Consider the following 17,489-nt stretch of genomic DNA (forward strand, 5'->3'; position numbering starts at 1 on the left):
GTTATAGCCCTGTATGGAGCTGTTTGGTGGGGCGGTGGTTAGTGTCTTGACACTTCCGAATTTTTTTCTCCTACATTTGCGTTTTTATTAGGTTCTGATACTTTATTATTAGTTTAATATAAGTATATACTATAAATTTGATATTACGTAATGTAAGTTCACCTTTTTTGAGGGGTGACTTTGTTTGATTGGCTTAATCTACAGGACAGCTTGCGCTACTTGTATAAACATATTTACCTCCTTTTTCTTTTACGCTTCGTAATCCACATGTTGCAAAGATTCTGTTACTGAGTAGGAACAGTGATCAAGTAAGACTGACCTTGGGCTTTTACTAAAATGTGGGAATGATGAAATAATGTTTATCTTATGCGAAGAAGTATTGCAGATTCGTAGCGCACTGTTTGTGATGGAAGTTTTATAAGCCTGTGTCCTTATTGTTTGGACACGGTACATTCCTTTTCGTGGACGATGCAGGAAAATGTGCGTCTTAACGGAGCTAACGTGGGAATTTTACGCGCGCCCGTTGAGTAAACAGCGTGATTTACGAACTAGAAACATTCCCCGACTGCCGCTGGAGTGCGTTGAGATCGCGTATACCACGTTGGGTCCCACGTACAGTGTGCACAAGTCGAATCGTTCCTGAGCGTTCAGCAGCACGTTGAACTCGGCACGCTCAACGTTAACGTTCGACTGCACGGTCCGTGTGCCGACGACTTAAGGTATCCTTACGCTTTTGATCAGACCGTGTAAATACGAGGTAAGAAAGCATCGAATTCCAGAATGAGATTTTCACTCTGCAGCGGAGTGTACGCTGATATGAAACTTCCTAGCAGATTAAAACTGTGTCCCCGACCGAGACTCGAACTAGGGACCTTTGCCTTTCGCGGGCAAGTGCTCTACCATCTGAGCTACCGAAGCACGACTCACGCCCGGTCCTCACAGCACTCCGCTGCAGAGTGAAAATCTCATACTGGAATCGTCCCCCAGACTGTGGCTAAGCCATGTCTCCGCAGTATCATTTCTTTCAGGAGTGCTATTTCTGCAAGGTTCGCAGGAAAGCTTCTGTAAAGTTTGGAAGGTAGGAGACGAGATACTGGCAGAAGTGAAGCTGTGAGGACCGGGCGTGAGTCGTGCTTCGGTAGCTCAGATGGTAGAGCACTTGCCCGCGAAAGGCAAAGGTCCCGAATTCGAATCTCGGTCGGGCACACAGTTTTAATTTGCCGGGAAGTTTCAAGCATCGAATTGCTTCGCGTATTCATTAAAACTTCTCACTGGAACTCATTGCAGGTGGCGTCAGTGACTTACGTGCCGTAGCCACCAGCACAGCGAGCGGCGTGTGGGTGCGGGTGTGTGGCTCCTCCGCTATCGACAGTCGCCGGACCACAATTTCCAGCGTCCGTCGCGTCGTGACGGCATTATGGGCGGCGACTGCCGAGATTACGGAAATCCCTCAGCCGCACGTCCGCCCCTCCAAATCTGATTAGTGCTTCCTCCGGAGTCATTTTTTTTTTTTTTTTTTTTTTTGGCGGCGCCTCGCCTCGCCTTCCCACAGAGCGATCACGAGCGGGCGGCGGCGGTGGCGGCGGCGGCAGGTAGGGCGGGAATTCCGCGATCCCACGCTCCGGCCCTGCTGTGCCCGCGGCGCAACAGGCCCTTTAATGACACGCTAACTCGTCCGCGTCTCGGATTCCACTGTAATCTATACGTTCCCCCTTGACAGTAAATACATTGTGCCCGACAGAGGTAAATTTTGTGGAAACGTACGGTGCCCATCACGCATATGTGCTCCGTGGGACGGCCGGCCTTTACCGTGCTCTTCCACGGCCCGACGAGAGAGGAGCTAATAAAAACGCCAATTTCGTCCTCTCCTAAATAAAGCGAAAGTATATGGACAAACGGAGTCTGACGGACCTACGATCCGAATCACCTGGAGAGCATACATTCCCGATATTCAAAAGTCGGCTCACGTCGCTACGGACGCAGTGGACAATTTCAGTGATAGCTTCAGATCGTCGTCCTATAACGACAGCGACCGACGTGGCGTTGTGGTTAAGACAATGGACTCGTATGCTGTTGGTGCTGTGGTTCATAACCCCGTCCCATTATACAGATTTGCTTTTTCCGTGGTTTCTCCGTATTGGTTAAGGCGAAGGCCGGGATGGCTCCTTTGAAACGGACGTCGCCAACCTCCTTGCCTGTCCTCCAACAGGAGCTTGTGCTCTGTCTCTTACAAATTGTTCATCAGGTTGGTCGTCGGCAGGATGAAAATCGCTGATCGTCCTTCCAACAGTGCCTCTGGTTGGCCGGTATCCGATGAAACCGGCTCTCCGTCAAAAATGTTGATGTTCTTTGATCCAATGTTAAATTTACCTGCGTGGGATAATGATGAAATGCACTATTTCGTACTTCATAAGTTGTTAGGTGGGCTACCGTACTTACACATTCTCTATCTATTTCGTTACACGAGAAAAAAGAAGATCATCGAAAAATTGAACATTAATTCCAAATAGCTGAGCGTGTACGGATGAAGAAGCACTTATTTCTGGCAAAAAAAAGAAAAAATTTGAATGGAGGTCGCTTTTACCATTGGAGGAGATCGTGGACCTCTAACTACGTCTTGGCATTTACAGTATTAAAATTCAGTAAAACACCCTCGACAGCAACAGAAGTTTATTTATATTCTTATATGTCCGAAAGGACATCATATCCATATAAGTACATAGTTCTGGCAATACCAGCCATGACCTTCCTCTTCTGTCCGGATGCACACATATTACCCGAACTCTTACGGGACTTGGTAAGAATGTCATCCACGAGTAATGTGTGTGTTGGGTAGGTACACTACGAATGTAATGTGTGGACATATAAGATGAGAATGTGGATCTCGTGGGAGGCGTGCGCGAGATAGTCCCTGCAGGCGCACTATCCTCCGCGCCCTCGGTGGCTCAGTCTCGCCGCGTCAGCCGTGCTGTGCGGACGTGTGCTGAGTTTCGTGCGCCGCGGTCTGCTGTGCTTTGGCGTGGTAAGTCGCAGTGCGTCTTGCATCGTTGCAGAACTTCTACGCATATTGAAATTTGAAATATGAATCCGTGATGGCCCACTTGAACAGACAAGATACTTTGAAATTCTCGTTTGATCGTAATTACGCCCGACCTAAACTACACGAAATCGAAGATTGGTTGGAATACGAAGTGAAAGTTGATTCAGAGGATGTCATTGGAATGCATCTTTCGATAGTGAGCAGCGTTGTATTTGTGAAATTGAGGAATGCTAACTTATGTGACAAAATAGTTGAGTCTTGCGGAGGAAGTATGAAATTTAAGCATTGTGATGGAAACGTAGGCGAAGTCACCGTAACACATGCAGGGTTTGGAATACGAACTATCAGGATATTCGAACTACCATTCGAAGTACCGGCGGAACAAATAAACGCAGTGATAGCGCCGTACGGTAAAGTTCTCAGCAATGTTGCCGAACGGTGGTCCAACGCGCGCAAATTCCAAGTTCTCAACGGAGTGAGGCAATTAAAGGTCGATTTGCACAAACATGTACCGTCATACATCAGCGTCTGTGGATACCGAGGTATCGTTATATACGACGGCCAGCCGAGGACGTGCGCGGCGTGCAACTCTCCCGGCCACGTCCGCGCGGAGTGTTTACAGCGGCGAGTGGCGCAGCTGCCGGCTGGCGAGGCGCCGCGACCGCCGGCTATGACTGCGCTGCCAGCGACTTAAAAACGCTACGGCTGCCCGCGGCCAAGTCTTGACCCCAAGCCCTGATGTGAATTCGGAGAACCATCCCACCCGAATAGAAGCCCAGATTGCCACCACTGACACAACAGAAGCTAGACCACCCGAACCTAAGGAAATCGTGACAGCTGTAACGGTTTCAACACAACAGCCACCGAAAGATATTGGGAGCCACAGCAAATTATCCGATTCCACCGCTGTTGAGAATGACATGCAAGAACCATCCCGGAATGAGCAACCTCATAGTGAACCGATTTCTCTATTGACACCATCATCCACCAAGAGCACGGTCGACAATTTAGCTCGAAACACCACCCGCTTAGAAGATTCGAAGAATGCTGAGGAAGACAACATCAGACAGCAGCCGGTGAAACCTAAACGGCAAACACGAAAACAGAGCCCTGAAGAGATTCAAGAACTGGAGAAAAAACTCTCCCGTACCAAAAAAATTCTTAAAACAGATCGAAGCGGAAAGCAAGGCGTGGTAGACATCGGAAAACCAGACATCCCCAACCCGAATGAGGACGTACAGATGAACCTCGCCCCTCCAATTGAAGAACCAATGGACACTGTTGACCGCTGCGGAACTGATACGGGGACAGCATGGTCTGACGACACTGAATGCGCTTAGTTGGACTACCGAATGACGCAGGCGTATAAAATCGCCACGCTCAATGTAAACAGAATAGTTTCGGACGTAAAGTTACAATCTGTGAAGGACTACTTATATGCCGCCGACATTGACATAGCGATGTTACAAGAGGTAGTTACAACCAAAATAGCGGATGTGTACGGATATGAGGCGATCTTAAACATAGGCAATGAATGTGGAACAGGAATACTGTTCAAACACGGCATACCATGTACAGCAAAAGCAATACTTGAATCTGGACGAGGCATAACTGCACAAATATATGATCTGCTTCTTGTTAATATATATGCTCCCTCTGGATCCAGCGGAAAACGAGCAAGGGGCAACCTGTTCCGGGACGAAATTGTCCCATTAATAACGGATCCTCGGCTGCACATAATTTTGGGTGGAGATTTTAACTGCGTATTGCGTCCAGAAGATCAAATCCCGAACTTCAACTTTTGTGAGGAGCTGTTGCTGTTAATTAACGGGCTCGATATGATAGATGCTTGGTGCCACCTTCGCCCGCACACCCGAGGATACACGTACGTATCAAGTACTTCGGCAAGCAGACTAGACAGGCTGTATGTAACGAAAGGTTTTATCCATAATGTAACTGACTGTGAAATTTGGCCTCTTAACTTCTCGGATCACTGCGCATTTCATATAACCGCGAAGCATACTAAACAAAAAACATTCCTGGGAAGGGGCGTATGGCAGCTAAACGTGTCACTTTTGGAGGACGCAGTACTGAAACAGGAGGTCCATGCTACATGGCAGCGTTGTCTTCGGATGCAATCCAGATATCCTACACGCATCATGTGGTGGCTACAGTCTGCGAAACCGCAGATAAAAAAATGCATCGCACGATATGGTCGCATGAAAGCGTACTGGCGAAAACGCACCTTGGAGTATCACTTTCTTTGCCTCCGCGAACTATATGATGACCCCATGGGATTAGTAGCAAACAGCTCTAGAATAAAACGCACCAAAGCAAGAATAACGGCGTTGGTACGACAATCACTAGAGGGGAAAAAAGTTCGATCGCGTCCTCCGATTGAACTGACGCAGGAGAATACGTCCGTATATCACGTGATACGGGAAGCCAAGAGAGGTAAACAAAAGTTAATCCACACTCTCAGTGATGAACAGGGGAACGAATACGATCAACAAGTCACAGTTAAAAACTACGTGGTGCAACATTATACAGATTTTTACTCCGCATCGGCGACTGACGCGACGGCAAGTGAGCCGCTTTTATCCAACATTCAATCCACGGTCCATCCGACTGACAACGCCGACCTTGTAGCCCACATAACTGAGGAAGAAGTATGTGCCATAATCAAAGACTCGCCTACAAAGAAATCTGCTGGTTTAGATGGCCTACCCATAGAATTTTATGCTTGTTTTTGGCACATCATAGGACCGGAATTCACCAAAATATGCAATGAATTATTGGGAGACGTGCAGATGCCATCTCAGTTTACCGAAGGAATGATTGTACTGATCCCCAAAAAACCACGTAGCGCTACGCTGAAGGATTTTCGACCACTAACACTCCTCAATTCCGACTATAAAATCTTCACCCGACTCATAAACTGTAGACTGAAGACGGTACTGCCGAAAGTACTTGGCCCTTATCAAATGAGTGCTGTCCCAGGGAGATCAATGTCGAATGCATTATGTGAATATAGAGACATAATATATTTGTCGTGGCTATGCAAATGCAATGTTGGTCTCATGTTTTTAGACTTCGATAAGGCTTTTGACCGCATCAACCACCACTTTCTACTAACTGTAATGCAACGGATGGGATTCAGTGCTCATTTTATTCAGATCATACGCAAATGTATAGTCGGCACTTCCTCTCGAATCAAAATTAATGGTCAGCTAAGTTCACCAGTCCCGATCAAGCAATCAGTGAGACAAGGCTGCCCCCTTTCTACGGCACTATACGCAATCGCCGTAGAACCGTTACTGTTAAACCTGCATCACAGGTTACAAGGTCTACAGGTGTTGGGTACAAAAACCGTGTGTCACGCTTATGCTGATGACGTCAGTGTAGTAGTTAACACGCACTCAGAAATGGAAGTCGTTCAACAAATAATCCACGCTTACGCCACTTCTTCCGGAGCCAAACTCAATGAACAAAAATCGAAAATTTTACCTGTCGGACCCCATATGGAGACCATTCCAAGAACATGGCTACAAAGAACAGAGTAGACGAACCACTTAGGTATGATTCTAATGGCCAACCCAAGAGAGATGACAGTAGCCAACTGGGACCATAAACTGCATATATTCAGGGCTACTCTCCGTGAACACAAAACTAGAACGCTCAATCGGATACAGAGAGCTCTATTGATTAACAGCTATGCGCTAAGCAAAATATATCACATCGCAGCAGTGTTACCAGTACCCAAGGATACAGCGCAAAAGCTTTTAGCTGCAGCGTATTGGTTCATATGGAGCGGAAACATCTTTAAAGTCACAATGCCAACCATAGTGTTAACCCGCGCCGCTGGTGGTTTGGGCGTCAAAGACATCAAGAATCAATGCACTGCCGTATATATGGACCGAATCCGCAAAATACTGCAGTCACCCCATCCGACAATTACGAAAACGTTATTCAACAGGTTAGCCCCAACGAGCAAAACGGCCCCAGTCGATGTTGGTCGCATCAGCGCTCAACTCGATCACGTCCGGACTTATTACCTGGAAATGAGCTATATTCAAGACACTTCACAGCTGCTTAACACCAGAAAGACCTATTACCACCTCACGAGACACCATAGGCAAAACCCAATTGAAGCGAAATATCCAGCGGTCAACTGGAGTAACGTCTGGAAAAACATTAACAATCCCATCCTCCACTCCAAAGTAGTGTCCACGTGGTATGACATTGTGAACGAGAAGGTCCCCACAGGTGAAAAGTTGCACAATATCAAAATGAAGCAGAGTCCGTACTGCGATCATTGCCATACTGTAGATACCTTGGCACACATTCTCATCTGCCGCGACCAATACCACATATGGAACTGGACTAGAAAAAAACTCGCAATAATTACTAGAACCACAGACTCTGCTATAACACTTAAAGATGTACTTCAACCAGACTGGCATTTCTTTCCTGCAACAAAGCACAATAGCTATGTTTGGATTATCGGCCAGTTTGCATATTTTGCAGTTACGAATACACATGCGAGTATAGACGAGTACATACAGTATATAATGGAAGAGCACCACAACCTTAAAACGAGTTGGAAATACAAAGCTTTGTTTCAAAATTTCTTACTTCACACTTTGCCATAATGAAGCGGTAATTTTTTTTTTTTTTTTTTTTTTTTTTTTTTTTTAGGTTAGATAGGAGTTTGGGGGTGATATGGATGATAGGGGCCAACGCCTGAAGTGGAAGAGGTCCAGGAAAAAAAAAAAAAACAAAAAAAAAAAAAAAAAAAAAAAAAAAAAAAAAAAAAAAAAGGTCGTAAAGACTACTGCTAGCGATAAGTGGGAAATACGGGTTCGTGTCCAGTCCAACACAAATTTTTCACTAATAAGTAGTATATCAAAGCCTAATACAGTTGAAGCTAAGATATTTGCATTTGCGAATTTATTTCCAGTTAAGTTCAAAAAAAAAAAAAAAAAAAAAAAGATGGATAGAGCGTCTGCCATGTAAGCAGGAGATCCCGGGTTCGAGTCCCGGTCGGGGCACACATTTTCACCTGTCCCCATTGATATATATCAACGCCCGTCAGCATCCGAAGGTATTAATATATAATTTTTATTTCGAAGTTTATTTAGGTTGGCAACAGGTTTAGTTCTATAGTTTAAATCATGTTCAAACTGTAAGCCCAATGACGGTGGCTGGTGGTGGTGGATGTAGCTATACCCGAAGAGCACGGACGTCAAATACAATGCCTGACAAATAGCAGCAGCAAATACAATAACTTATACCATAAGCATGACAAAGCACAAGCAGGAAAAAAATATTGCATTAAAGGCAGCAATGCAGATAAGGGAAATATACATGCAAACTTATAATAGTAGATGTCCATCTGTGATAATCAAAACTCCCATGTGAAATGCAGTGATTCTATGTTACATCTTAACACTAAAGTGGTGCACCACAAAAACTTATTCTACCAAAAAAATTACGAAGTCCGACTCTCCACCACTGTCATCTGGCACACAGCCTGTGGATGGCCGAAGTTATAGACTAAACCGGTTGCCGATTTAAATACACTTATATTGCGATCGGCACTGTTTTACTAAATCTTAATATTTAATACTGAATGTTGTTTACGCTCCATTAACAGAATGTTTTCTAAAATTTTAAATTCACAGCATTATTTGAAGAGATAAGCCATTTCGGCTAAAAAACCATCATCGGATCTACAAAACGAAAATTTGTGAAACATGAACATGAACCTGTTACATACAAAAGGAAAAATAAATAACCTGATGACCTTCTCTAAGGAAAATCGAAGAGATTTTCAGACTTTGCAAAAAATTTCATTGTAGTCATTGACATGGGTCTATCACTTGACTCCTGTTTTTAATAGCTACCTCACGCCATTAAGTAGATAAATGTACTATTAATAGCACTACTGAAAGATTTTCATTCCTTTGCGTGCTATTCTTCCCACACATTATGAAAAATTGTGTGAGATAGGTGAAAAACTACACTCCTGGAAATTGAAATAAGAACACCGTGAATTCATTGTCCCAGGAAGGGGAAACTTTATTGACACATTCCTGGGGTCAGATACATCACATGATCACACTGACAGAACCACAGGCACATAGACACAGGCAACAGAGCATGCACAATGTCGGCACTAGTACAGTGTATATCCACCTTTCGCAGCAATGCAGGCTGCTATTCTCCCATGGAGACGATCGTAGAGATGCTGGATGTAGTCCTGTGGAACGGATTGCCATGCCATTTCCACCTGGCGCCTCAGTTGGACCAGCGTTCGTGCTGGACGTGCAGACCGCGTGAGACGACGCTTCATCCAGTCCCAAACATGCTCAATGGGGGACAGATCCGGAGATCTTGCTGGCCAGGGTAGTTGACTTACACCTTCTAGAGCACGTTGGGTGGCACGGGATACATGCGGACGTGCATTGTCCTGCTGGAACAGCAAGTTCCCTTGCCGGTCTAGGAATGGTAGAACGATGGGTTCGATGACGGTTTGGACGTACCGTGCACTATTCAGTGTCCCCTCGACAATCACCAGTGGCGTACGGCCAGTGTAGGAGATCGCTCCCCACACCATGATGCCGGGTGTTGGCCCTGTGTGCCTCGGTCGTATGCAGTCCTGATTGTGGCGCTCACCTGCACGGCGCCAAACACGCATAATACGACCATCATTGGCACCAAGGCAGAAGCGACTCTCATCGCTGAAGACGACACGTCTCCATTCGTCCCTCCATTCACGCCTGTCGCGACACCACTGGAGGCGGGCTGCACGATGTTGGGGCGTGTGCGGGACCGTAGCCCAGCTTCATGGAGACGGTTGCGAATGGTCCTCGCCGATACCCCAGGAGCAACAGTGTCCCTAATTTGCTGGGAAGTGGCGGTGCGGCCCCCTACGGCACTGCGTAGAATCCTACGGTCTTGGCGTGCATCCGTGCGTCGCTGCGGTCCGGTCCCAGGTCGACGGGCACGTGCACCTTCCGCCGACCACTGGCGACAACATCGATGTACTGTGGAGACCTCACGCCCCACGTGTTGAGCAATTCGGCGGTACGTCCACCCGGCCTCCCGCATGCCCACTATACGCCCTCGCTCAAAGTCCGTCAACTGCACATACGGTTCACGTCCACGCTGTCGCGGCATGCTACCAGTGTTAAAGACTGCGATGGAGCTCCGTATGCCACGGTAAACTGGCTGACACTGACGGCGGCGGTACACAAATGCTGCGCAGCTAGCGCCATTCGACGGCCAACACCGCGGTTCCTGGTGTGTCCGCTGTGCCGTGCGTGTGATCATTGCTTGTACAGCCCTCTCGCAGTGTCCGGAGCAAGTATGGTGGGTCTGACACACCGGTGTCAATGTGTTCTTTTTTCCATTTCCAGGAGTGTATATGAGCAAGGTGATTGAGTGCAAGACTTTTCCTCACTGCCGTCGTGGTTTGCAACTGTTTTTATGTCTGCATAGGAATATTTTTTCAATGGCGAAGATTGCTAGTGGTTCTGAGAGATGAATGTGTATTGTCAATGAATTAATGGTACCAGTGTAAGGAACTGTTGTGGAAAAGCGGAGTTATGTCAGCCATTGATACCTGAGTGTAAGCTCCACCACGGCGGCATATGAAGGCCAACTCATAAAATTATTTTCTCAATAGCAGTTGTCAGTTTGTTTATTGTCCGTGCAACACCATTATGTTCTAGAAAGCATAATACTACTAGCCTACCCAGCTAGTTATCTGCATGCAAGTCATGCTTTTCCTGATTATATCCGTGATTGCGACTAGAAGAAGGAGTTCGATTATCACAAAAGATTGGCCCACAGATCGATCCCTGAGGGCATCCGTTCGTGATGAATTATATTAACTTACGATTTCCGTCTTTCCGTACTACTGTCCTTCCAAAAGAAAGCTCCGTAGCTATGATATGAAGTACTGGATTTCTGAGATTTCGTAAGTGCTCGAACATGGCAAGTAACCAAAAGCTTCTGACGACGACAGCCGTCATTCCACTGCACGGATCCTGCAAGATTTGTTTATTTATCCTAGCAAGATTAGGGCCGTCAGGCCCTGTTACGGTTTTCTAGGCATTCTACATATTTTAAATTATATTCGTTATGACAGAAATTTTATAAGACATCTTACATTTAATATGAAATAGAGGGGTTGGCCAGTACTTACCTCAGCTCAGTACAGCCGATAGATACACATAAAACAGAACTGAAAATTTACATTCCTAGCTTTCGGAACTTCGTTCCTTCATCAGGGAGGAGAGAGGGGAAAAAAGGGAAGAAGGGAAAGTGGATTCAGTTACTCACAACCCAGGTTATGAAGCAACAGGGAAAGATAAACAGGGAGGGTAGCAAGGATGGAGGCATGGTTGTCAGAGGGAAGCCAAAGATATTCTACTGTAAGTACTGTGCCAGCTTCAAACCAAAGAGGATGCATACAGAAGTAAAGAGGGATATAGTATAAAGATAAACACAACTATGTAGGATGAAAAGATGCGTGAATGGCTAAAGAGGAAAGGGAAAGAGGAGAAGACTGAAGAGTGAATGGGAGTGAGGTTGTTTAACGTAGGTTCAGTCCAGGGGGATGGCGGGATGAAAGGATGTGTTGGAGTGCAAGTTCCCATCTCCGCAGTTCAGAGGGACTGGTGTTGGGTGGGAGAAGTCAAATGGCACATACAGTGTAGCAGGTTCCTAGGTCCCTAGAATTATGCTGGAGGGCATGCTCCGCTACTGGGTATTGGGCATCTCCTAGGCGGACAGTTCGTCTGTGTCCGTTCATGCGCTCAGCCAGTTTGGTTGTTGTCATGCCGATGTAAAAGGCTGTGCAGTGCAGGCATGTCAGTTGATAAATGACATGTGTAGTTTCACACGTAGCCCTGCCTTGAATTGTGTATGAATTGTGTATGTTTTACCAGTAGCGGGGCTGGAGTAGGTGGTTGTGGGGGGATGCATGGGGCAGGTTTTGCAGCGGGGTCGGTTACAGGGGTAGGAACCGCTGGGTAGAGAAGGTAGTCTGGGAATATTGTAGGGTTTAACAAGGATGTTACGGAGGTTAGGGGGGCGACGAAAGGCAACTCTGGGTGGTGTGGGGAGAATTTTGTCAAGGGATGATCTCATTTCAGGGGTTGACTTGAGAAAGTCATATCCCTGGCGGAGTAATTTGTTGAGGTTTTCGAGGCCAGGATAATATTGGGTGACAAGGGGGATGCTTCTGTGTGGTTTGGGGGTAGGAACATTGTTGTTGGACGGGGAGGAATGTATTGCTCGGGAAATCTGTTTGTGGACAAGGTCTGCAGGATAGTTGCGGGAGAGGAAAGCACTGGTCAGGTTATTGGTGTAGTTGTTGAGGGATTCGTCACTGGAGCAGATACGTTTGCCACGAATACCTAGGCTGTAGGGAAGGGAGCTCACATCCACACCTCTGTCCATATCAAACCCACAAACAAACAACAGTACCTTCACTTTGATAGCTGCCATCCTTTCCACAGCCTAGGTATTCGTGGCAAACGTATCTGCTCCAGTGACGAATCCCTCAACAACTACACCAATAACCTGACCTGTGCAGCACTCCGTGAAAAATGGACTGCCATTCCCCAAGAAATCTTCCAGCACCTGATTGAACGTATGCCTGCGAAAGTGGAAGCTGTCATCAAGGCTAAGGGTGTGCCAACACAATATGAATTGCAGCATTACCGATGGAGGACGCCAAGAACTTGTAAGTCATTTTCAAACAGGTGACCGGATACTTTTGATCTGTGCACTATATTCATCTCTTGGTGTCCCTCTGCGATTTTTATCCGCCACACTTGCCTCCGGTACTAAATTGGGGATCCCTTGATTTCTCAGAATTTGTCCTATCAACCAATCCCTTCTTATAGTCAAGTTGTGCCTCAAATTTCTTTCTCCCCAATTCAGAGCGTCACCATTAGTTACGTGATCTACCCATCTAGCCTTCAGCATTTTATGCAGCACCACATTTCAAAAGCTTCTATTCTGTTTTTGTCTAAACAGTTGATCGTCCATGTTTCCCGGGAAAATATCTTCAGAAAAAACTTCCCAACACTTGAGTCTGTATTTGATGTTAACAAATTTATCTTCTTGAGAAACAATTTTCTTGCCGTTGCCAGTCTACATTTTATATCCTCTCCACCTCGCCGCCGTCAGTTGTTTTGCTACCCAAATATCAAACTCATCTACTACATTTGATGTCACGTTTCCTAATCTAATTTTCTCACCATCAACTGATTTAATTCCATTTCATTCCATTATTCTTGTTTTCCTTTTGTTGGTGTCCATCTTATTGTCCTTTTTAAGACACTTTACATCCTGTTGAACTGCTCTTATGAGTCCTTTGCTGTCTCTGACATAAATCCAATGTCATCGGCAAACCTCAAAGTTTCTGTATCTTCTCGTTGGACTTTTATCCATACAACAATTTTCTCTTTAGTTTTCTTTACTGCTTGTTCAGTGGATAAATGTACAGACTGAATAACGTCGGAGATAACATCTCACTCCCTTCTCAACCACTGCTTCCGTTTCATGGCCTTCGAATCTTATGATTGCTGCCTGGCTGCAATAAGAGCTGTAAAAAGCCTTTCGATCCCTGTATTTCACCCCAGCTACCTTCGTCATGCCAAAGAGAGTATTCAGACAACATTGTCAAAAGCTTTCTCTAAGTCTACAAATGCTATAAACGTAGGTTTGCCTTTCCTTAATATATCTTGTAAGGTAAGTTCAAATGTTTCAAATGGCTCTAAGCACTATGGGGGCTTAACATCTGAGGTCATTAGTCCCCTGGACTTAGATCTAATTAAACCGAACTAACCTAAGGATATCACACACATCCATGCCCGAGGCAGGAGTCGAAACTGCGACGGTAGCAGTCGCGCGGTTCCGGACTGAAGCGCCTGCCGGCCTGTGTGGCCGAGCGGTTCTAGGCGCTTCAGTCTGGAACCGCGCGACTGCTACGGTCGCAGGTTCGAATCCTGCCTCGAGCATGGATGTGTGTGATGTCCTTAGGTTAGTTAGGTTTAAGTAGTTCTAAGTTCTAGGGGACTGATGACCTCAGCAGTTAAGTCCTATAGTGCTCAGAGCCATTTTTTTGAAGCGCCTAGAACCGCTCGGACACACTGCCGTAAATCGTAAGGTCTGTATTGCCTCGCGTGTTCCAACATTTCCCCGAAATCCAAACAGATTTTCCTGGAGGTCGACTTCTGCTGGTTTCTCCACTGTTCTGTAAGTAATTCGTGTTGATATTTTGCAACCATAACTTCTTAAACTGATACTTCGGTAATTTTCACACCTGTCAGCAACTGCTTTCATTGGAACTGAAATTAATATATTCTTATTGATGTCTGAGGGTATTTCGCCTGTCTCATACATTTTGCACATCACACGAAAGAATTTTGTCATGAATGGCTCTCCCAAGGCTATCAGTGGTTCTAAGGGAATGTCGTCTACTCCCGGAGCCTTGTTTCGAATTATGTCTTACAATGCTTTGTCAACTTCTTCTCGCAGTACCATATCTTCCTCACATTTTCGTCTACGGTCGCAGGTTCGTATTCTGCCACGAGCATGCATGTGTGTGATGTCCATAGGTTAGTTAGTTTTAAGTAGTCTAGGGGACTGATGACCTCAGTCCCATAGTGCTTCGGGCCAGTTGAACTGGCTGCATTTGAAACAAGAGCCATCCGTAAAAAGTCTTCAGGGTATGTCGCCGCACTGTCAGTGTGTAAGAAGATTGGCTGGCAATGTAGCAGACACAGGGGGACAGTTACTGTGATCGGCAATGTTGCCCGGCCACATTATCGAAATAATGCATTTTGTTTTGTCAGTGCACACGCACCTTAAGGAAGTGCGACGCTTTGTGCAGCCCTGGCGATGGCGAGGCGACGGCGTGGGAGCGGCCTGCCCCACTGTGCGCGCCACGCTACGGTAGCGCGGCCGCCGCTCAGCGCCGCGCCGCCGTCACGCGATGCCATGCGCCGCGGTGCGCATGCGCCGCACGCCGCCGATCATCGCCGCTACGTGAGAGTCGCCGCAGACACCTGTTCCCAGTCCCCGGCGCCGGCGCTCCGTTCATTCGCAGAGCGACAGTCTAAAGCTGAAGCGAATGTCGCCAGCGGCAGCCTCCTGACCGGTGCACATTTGTGCCAATATAAGAGAAATTCTGCCTTATGCGGCACTTTCTGTCCTTCAGAGGGTCTCAGAGAACGCAATGTAACAGCGATTCAGCGTGGAATCGATTCGACAATTCCTAGCAGGCACTAGATATCCACCCGCAAGTCACACAATTCCTGTAAATTACGGGTCGGCAGTTTGTGGGCGCGGAGAAGAAAACTGTTCCAAGTAGGCAGCTGAACCTACCCCTTGAGATCTCTCATCCAACAATGCCTTATATCGATAAGAGAATTTATTTTTATTAACATACCATGAACAGCTGTGTAACTGCATGAATAAGAGCTAGTTATGTTCTGCTCTACTTCTTAGACACTGAGGTGGCTAGTAATAATATAGTTAATTATAACACTCTGAATAACTAATACAGGGTGGCGCACGAAATGTGTTACCACTTTGTTTTTGAATATAAACTTTATTGTGGATACTATCTGGAAGGCCGGCGGGAGTGGCCGTGCGGTTCTAGGCTCTACAGTCTGGAGCCGAGCGACCGCTACGGTCGCAGGTTCGAATCCTGCCTTGGGCATGGATGTGTGTGATGTCCTTAGGTTCGTTAGGTTTAATTAGTTCTAAGTTCTAGGCGACTCATGACCTCAGAAGTTAAGTCGCATAGTGCTCAGAGCCACAATCTGAATGGAACATATACTACAATGAGCAGCTGTCCGTGGAGATTTGTTCTAACTCAACACACGCTCAGTATGTCCACCATTTTGTTTCCTAACTTCCTTCAAACGAACACTGAAGTTAGTGATTACCGTACGGCACATGTCTTCCGTAATTTCACTGCAAGCTTGAAGAATAAGTCTTCTGAGCTCCATTAAATTCCACAACTTCTTGCCACTGCCTTGCCCGTCAACACGCAGTGGGTCATGCAAGATGGAGTAAGGCCACATACTGCAAACACTGTGTTGGAGTTTCTACACGAGCATTTCGACATGCGGATCATTTCACTCAGGTTTCCAGATCGCTTCAATGACGGACAAAATTGGCCCCCCAATAGACCAGACCTCAATCCATGTGACTTTTTTCTTTGGGGGTACCTAAAGGAAAAAATTTTCCCGAAACGTCCACGTGATTTAACGGAGCTCAGAAGACTTATTCTTCAAGCTTGCAGTGAAATTACGGAAGACATGTGCCGTAGGGTAATCACTAACTTCAGTGTTCGTTTGAAGGAAGTTAGGAAACGAAATGGTGGACATATTGAGCATGTGCTGAGTTAGAACAAATCTGCATGGACGGCTCTTCATTGTAGTGTATGTTCCTTTCAGATTGTACTGACAATAAAGTTTATATTCAAAAAACAAAGTGGTAACACATTTCGTTCGCCGCTCTGTACTTTATTAATTACAACTAAACTTATCTTTGCTTGCCAGGCTTGGCTGCACCCATGAAACTACACTTATGGACTTCTGCATCTACATCTACATGGATACTCTGCAAATCACATTTAAGTCCCTGGCAGAGGGTTCATCGAACCACCTTCGCAATTCTCTATTATTCCAATCTCGTATAGCGCGCGGAAAGACTGAACACCTATATCTTTCCATACAAGCTCTGATTTCCCTCATTTTATCGTGGTGATCGTTCCGACCTATGTACGTCGGTGTCAACAAAATATTTTCGCATTCGGAGGAGAAAGTTGGTGATTGGAATTTCGTGAGAAGATTCCGTCGCAACGAAAAACGCCTTTCTCTTAATGATTTCCAGCCCAAATCCTGTATCATTTCTATGACACTCTCTCCTGTAGTTCGCGATAATACAAAACGTGCTGCCTTTCTTTGAACTTTTTCGATGTACTCCGTCAGTCCTACCTGGTAAGGATCCCACAACGCGCAGCAGTATTCTAAAAGAGGGCGGACAAGCGTAGTGTGGGCAGTCTCCTTAGTAGGTCTGTTACGTTTTCTAAGTGTCCTGCCAATAAAACGCAGTCTTTGGTTAGCCTCCCCACAACATTTTCTATGCGTTCCTTCTAAATTATGTTGTTCGTAATTGTAATACCTAGGTATTTAGTTGAATTTACGGCTTTTAGATTAGACTGATTTATCTTGTAACCGAAGTTTAACGAGTTCCTTTTAGCACTCATGTGGACGACCTCACACTTTTCGCTATTTAGGGTCAACTGCCACTTTTCGCACCATTCAGATATTTTTTCTAAATCGTTTTGCAGTTTGTTTTGATCTTTTGATGACTTTATTAGTCAATAAACGATAGCGTCATCTGCAAACAGCAG

The sequence above is a fragment of the Schistocerca piceifrons genome, chromosome 4 (genome assembly GCF_021461385.2).
Source record: "Schistocerca piceifrons isolate TAMUIC-IGC-003096 chromosome 4, iqSchPice1.1, whole genome shotgun sequence".
Classification (NCBI taxonomy): domain Eukaryota; kingdom Metazoa; phylum Arthropoda; class Insecta; order Orthoptera; family Acrididae; genus Schistocerca; species Schistocerca piceifrons.